Source organism: Muntiacus reevesi, chromosome 2 (assembly GCF_963930625.1).
Source record: "Muntiacus reevesi chromosome 2, mMunRee1.1, whole genome shotgun sequence".
Taxonomy (NCBI): Eukaryota; Metazoa; Chordata; class Mammalia; order Artiodactyla; family Cervidae; genus Muntiacus; species Muntiacus reevesi.
Window position 1 is genome coordinate 201,232,460 of NC_089250.1, and position 6,550 is coordinate 201,239,009.

Here is a 6,550-nt window from a genome sequence, read left to right on the forward strand (position 1 = left end):
GGCTGAGATGGTGGAATTCCTGCCGCCCCAGGGACCCTCAGTGGACCCATCCTGGACCACAGACCAGACAGCTCTGCATTTCCTGCCGGGGCAGAGCCTCCAAGGAGTGACTGACACCCTTCCCCTGACTTGGGCCTGGCTTCTCAGAGGTGCTAGGTCCTTCGCATTCCTTTGTGCTCATCAGACTTCAGCCTCGAGAATGTGTTGCCAGCGCCACCCAGAGGGAGGCAGAAACAGCACAGCAGAAGAGCTTTTGACAGGCAAGGTCAGGTGACTGTTAACGTGTCTCTGCTCATTTCCCTCATCCTTTTTCTCCTTCTCTTCTTCCCAGATTTTTCTGTTACAAAAGAGCCTTCCGTGGTCTATTTCCCTGCTGCCTGAGCTGTCAATCCAGTTTTGCAATAAATAGTACAATATTTCCTACTATGTGCCCACTGGCTGGCCTTTCCTTTCAGAAATGGACACTGCTGGGGAGGAAGCAAAAGTCCAGGTTGGGCCAGACCCGTGGGAACTCAGTCTGGAGCTAAGTCCATTCTAGAGTCCTGTTTGGACTCAAAATCAGTTGCAGATCACAGACCTCAAGACCCTGCTGAAAAGCCCAATGGAGACTTGAGGGTCTGGTTTAGTTCCCAGGGCTGTCCAGGACCTGAATCTGCCCACTCATGGCACTTTAGCTGAGGATGAGGGTGGATATGGGGGTGGCCCAGAGCTGTAAGGATTTCCCAATGAAATATGTAATGTGTCATAGCACAAGACAGAGGTATTTGATGAATGATAAGAGTAAAAGAATAACTAAAGATAAAAAAGAATAAAAAGACACATTCCAGACTTCATACCTTACAAGGAGAGTGTGTGTCTTCTCTATGAGAATCTATATAAAATAGATAGCTAGTGGGAATTTGCTGTCTGACTCAGGGAACTCAAACCAGAGCTGGGTCTGTAACAGCCTGGCGGGGGGAGGGCTCCGTAACAACCTAGAGGGGTGGGATGGGAAGGGAGGTGAGAAGGAGTCTCAAGAGGGAGGGCACATATGTATACTATGGCTGATTCATGTTTGATGTATGGCAGAAACCAACACAATATTATAAAGCAATTATTATCCTTCAATTAAAAATTAATAATTTTTTAAAAAGAAAGAGAACAAAAGATTAAAAAATAAAAAGAATCTGCTTGCCAAAGCATGGAACATGGGTTCGATCTCTGGTCTAGGAAGATCCCACACACGGTGGAGCAACTAAGCCTGTGCGCAACTACTGAGCCCGCTTGCATAGAGCCCGTTCTCCACAAGAGACACTACCCCAGCGAGAAGCCCCTGCTCACCACAACTAGAGAAAGCCTGCACACAGCAATGAAGGTCCAGCGCAGCCAAGAAATTTAAAAAAAGCCAATGTGAAGGTGATTATAAAAATAGCTAGTGGGACTTGCCTGGTGATCCTGTGGTTAGGACTTCACTTTCCAACGCAGGAGGGTATGGGTTAGATACCTGGCTGGGGAACGAACTAAGATCCCACATGACTTGTGGCCAAAAAACCAAAACATAAAGCAGAAGAAATATTGTAACAAATTCAATAAAGACTTGAAAAATCATTCACATTAAAAAAAAAAAGCTGCTAACACTTAACAAGCGCTTCCTGTATGCCAGGATCTGCTCTGTGTTCTAAACATGTGGTAATTTATTGTATTTTCACAAGAACTGTACAGGTACATATTGTTATTATTCTGTTATTGTTTTTCATGTTGCGTATGAGGGAAGTGAGGCCCAGAGAAGTCAGATGACCTACTCAAGGTCACTCAGGAAGTGGCAGAGCTGAGGTTCAAACCCCAGGGGTCTGGCTTCAGAGGCTGGGCTCTTACACTGTTTGTGTAATCTAAAGACGTACAGTTACACGTCAACAGTAACTCTCGGGGTTAAGAGCAAACAGAATTGTGAATAAGGACTGTTAATTGTTATTTAGTCACTAAGTCATGTCCCGCCAGGCTCCTCTGTCCATGACATTTCCCAGGCAAGAATCGCAGCATGCTTTGCCATTTCCTTCTGCAGGGGATCTCCACGACCCAGTGATCGAAGCCACGGCTCCTGCGCTGGCAGGCATATTCTTTCCCACGGAGCAGGGGAACTGCGCAGGAATAGAACAGAAATGTCAAATGATGCGGAAGACCATCAGGGTTAGTCAGGAAAGGAAGAGTTTTTGCTGGAAGAATGTCCGGTAAGAACTTGTAATATATCCAGTAGATCACAGGAGTAGGGTGAGATAGGAAGGGACGGTGAATGATGTGCCCAAAACATCCCAGTGAAGAGAGGGAAGGCAAAGAACTTGATGAAGGCAAATTCAAGACCCAGCATGACGCGTGATGGACCTACTTCAGTTATGAACTAGGACCCCGGAGTCGGCTGAACCTGGTTCGAATCTCAGTCTCCCCACACTTCTTAGCGGTGTGACCCTGCCTGGGTAATTTATTTAAACTCTCTGAGCGTCAGTTTCCTTAGCAACAGGCATATGGTGAGGTCAAATGAGTTAATGCATGAGAAGGACTTACTATGACATCTTGCATACAGTAAATGTTTAGGAAAAGCTTGCTACCGTCACCATTAAAAAAAGGGGGATGGGAGGAAATAATTTGATAAAATCAGAAGCAACAAGAAGCCCATTCACCATAACTAGAGAAAGCCCGTGCACAACGGTGAAGACTCAGTGCAGCCAAAAATGAATACATAACCATTAAAAAGCAACAAAATCGTTGTATATACATGTATATATATCCACAGACTCATACACACATACATTGTACAGCTAACAGTTATTGAGTGTTAGCTGTACTGTGCAGAATGTGTTCCATGTATTACTTCATTTACTCCTCACAATAATTCTGTGAGGGAGTGGGTTGAAGAGTGTTCCCCCCAAATTCATGTTCACTTGGAACCTCAGCATGTGGCCTTACTTGGGACTTTCCTGGGGGTCCAGTGGGTAAGACTTTGCGTTTCCACTGCAGTGGGCACAGGTTTGATCCCTGGTGGGGAGGGGAGAATAAGATCCCACATGCCACGCGGTGCAGCCAAAAGATTTAAAAAAAAAAGTGAACTTATTTGAAAATAAGGGCTTTGCAGATGCAAAGAAAGGTAGCATACTGGATCCGAACGGGCCCTAACTCCCAGGAGAGTGACTTAATAAGAGACAGAAAAGGACTTAGAGACACAGAGAAGGCATATATGGAAGAAGGATAGAGGCAAGTTGTGGGGTCACAAGACAGTAGCAGGGTCACCAAGAAGAGCTATGAGAAGTGAGGAAGGTTTTCCCCGCAGCCTTTGGAGGGAGAGTGGATGGATGATGCCCTGATTTCAGACTTCTGGTCTCCAGAATGGTGAGGAGGCCTTTTTGCTCTTTTTTGTGTCACTGAGATTGTGGTCATTTTTCATAGCAGCCTCAGGAAATGAATACGGTAGCAGTCGCGTCTGACTCTGTGACCCCATGGACTGTAGCCCGCCAGGCTCCCATCCATGGGATTTCCCAGGCAAGAATACTGAAATGGGTGACCCCTCCCTTCTCCAAGGGATCTTCCTGACCCAGGGGGAGATCTCTTGCATTGCAGGTGGATTCTTTACCATCTGAGCCACCAGGGAACTCTTCCTCTTTCCTTTTTTTCAGAGGAACAAATGGAGATTTCAAGAGATGTTACTCAAAGTCACAGAGCACATTAGTGGAGTCAAAATTTAAGATCAAGTACATTTGACTGCAGAATTCATGATTTCTCTCTTTTTTCCCCTCTTTCTTATTTTTTTAAATGATGAAAGTATGACAACACATTTACAAGAGACTTGGAAAATACAGGACAAAATTATATAGAGTTTCACTATATACATTACAATTGTATTTTAAGTAGATAAATTAAGATTTTTAGTTGGAATTTCAGTATCGAACTCTCAAAAATTAGGGAATGAATATACAGAAAAGTAGAAGGATATAGTAGACCCGAAAAACACAAAGTTCACATGATCTTTGTCATCACACGTTACTGTTGCTGAATAAGGGTCAGTATGTCTCCTGCTTTGTCACCTACATGCCCCTTTCCCCCATGAGGAGAGGGACAGAGGATGTGTATTACAACTCTTCTCACTCCTAACTTGTAACTGGATTTCAAGTCGGGTCTCCATGTCAATTTCTAGACCATATGCTCTCAAGAGGAAGAGCGATGTTAATTGCTCTTTGGGACGCCATGTTATTTGGTTTAGTGTTTGCTGTGTAGAAGGGACTGAGTCCTCATTGACTGAAAGAATGGCATAAGCTGATCCTAATGACTTTCAAATTCATTCTGCTGCAGTTCTTCAGCTGCTAAATTCTGTCTGACTCTTTGCAACCCCATGAACGGCAGCACTTCAGTTCTTCACTATCTCCCAGTGTTTGCTCAAATTTATGTCCATTGAGTTGGTGATGGCATCCAACCTTCTGCTGCCCCTTCTCCTCCTGCCCTTAATCTTTCCTAGCATCAGGGTATTTTCCAATGAGTTGGCTTTCCCATCAGGTGGCCAATGTATTGGAGCTTCAACTTCAGCATCAGTCCTTCCAATGAGTATTGAGGGTTGATTTCCTTTAGATTGACTAGCTTGATCTTGCTGTCTATGGGATTCTCAAGAGTCTTATTCAGCACCACAGTTTAAAAGCATCAATTCTTTGGCACTCAGCCTTCTTGATGGTCCAGCTCTCACATCTGTACAAGACTACTGGAAAAACCAAAACTTTGACTATATGAACCTTTGTGGGTAAAGTGATGTCTCTACTTTTTAATATGCTGGCTGGATTTGTCATAGCTTTTCTTCCAAGGAGCAAACGTCTTTTCATTTTGTAGCTACAGCCACTGTCTTCAGTGATTTTGGAGGCCACGAAAATAAAATCTGCCACTGTTTCCACTTTTCCCCCATCTATTTGCCTGAAGTGATGGGACCAGATGCCATGATCTTAGTTTTTTTAATGTTGAGCTTTAAGCCAGCTTTTCCACTCTACTCTTTCACTTTCATCAAGAGGCTCTTTAGTTCCTCTTTACTTTGTCTTTAGAGTGCATCATCTGCATACCTGAGGTTATTGATATTTCTCCCAGCAATCTTGATTCCAGCTTGTGATTCATCCAGCCCAGCATTTTGCATGATGTACTCTGTACAGAAGTCAAATAAACAGGGTGACAATGTACAGCCTTGACATACTCCTTTCCCAATTTTAAACAAGTCCTTTGTTCCATGTCTGGTTCTAACTGTTGCTTCTTGACCTGCAAACAGGTTTCTCAGCAGACAGGCAAGGTGGTCTGGTATTTCTATCTGTTTAAGAATTTTCCAGTTTGTTGTGATCCACACAGTCAAAGACTTTAGTGTAGTCAATGAAGCAGAAGTAGATGTTTTTCTGAGTCAAATCCAAAGTTGAAACAGATCACCTATTTACCTCTACCCTAACTCTCATCTTCTCAGGAATAACGAGGTCACAGAATTCAAGCTGGAGCTTGAAACTCTATGACAGTAGTAAAATGCAGTTGCTACGAGTTTGGATTTTAAGAAAGGTCCAGGTTTAAATCTCAGAACTCGTCTGAGAACTGCTTGTCTGCTGTATATGTTTGAAGAAGGTGTTTAATTTCTCTCAGTCTCAATTTCCTTACCTGTACAATGGAAAACCTCCTTCGGCATGCCTGTGAGAATAAATAAGATGTTCATAAAGCGTTACACTGCCTCAAACCTTGTAAGTGGACAGTGTGGTGATTTTTATATTTATGGCCATCTAATCAAAGGTTTTGAAACTTGCAGATATCAGAATCATCTGCAAGGGGGTGGATTTCTGACAAGGAGAATCTGAATGGACTTTGCACATATGTATTTTCTCAGTTACCCTCACATAAGGATCTTTGGACCTCTTGAAGGGAAAATGTTGGGAACCATTCATGTTGTCCAACCCCTAAATCCAGAGAGGCTAACTAAATAATTTGACTATAATCACACAGTGATCTAAAGGCAGAACTCAATTACAATACAGGATTTTGGACACAGTCTCTAGTGTTTTTTTCTACTGCAGGAAGCATGTACTGCTCTAGACCATTGGAGCACAAGTACTGATTCTTTTCCTTTTGCCAGGATTGGCCTGAGTCCTCACAGGCTATGTTGTTGAGGGGTCTAGTATTATCTTCTTGCATCTTACCCTCAGAAGACTGTCCAAGAACTCTGAGTTTAAGCAATCCAAAAGGGAAGTATGCCAATCTTCTACTCTCATGTCCTTTTTATTTTTAAAATTAAATTTTTTTAAATTATAATTGAGGTCCAATGTTGTGTTAGTTTCAAGCATACAACAACATGATTTCAGATATTCTTTTTCAGAATCTTTTCCATTTTAGGTTATTAAAAGATATTGCATATAGTTTCTTGTCCTATACAGTAGGTTATTGTTGTTATCTATTTTGCATTTAGCAGTGTGTATCTGTTAATCCCAAAACCCTAATTTACCCCTCCTTATGTTAATCCTATGTTTTTGGTAATCCTATGTTTTCTGTGTCTGTGAGTTTGTTTTGGAAATAAATTCAT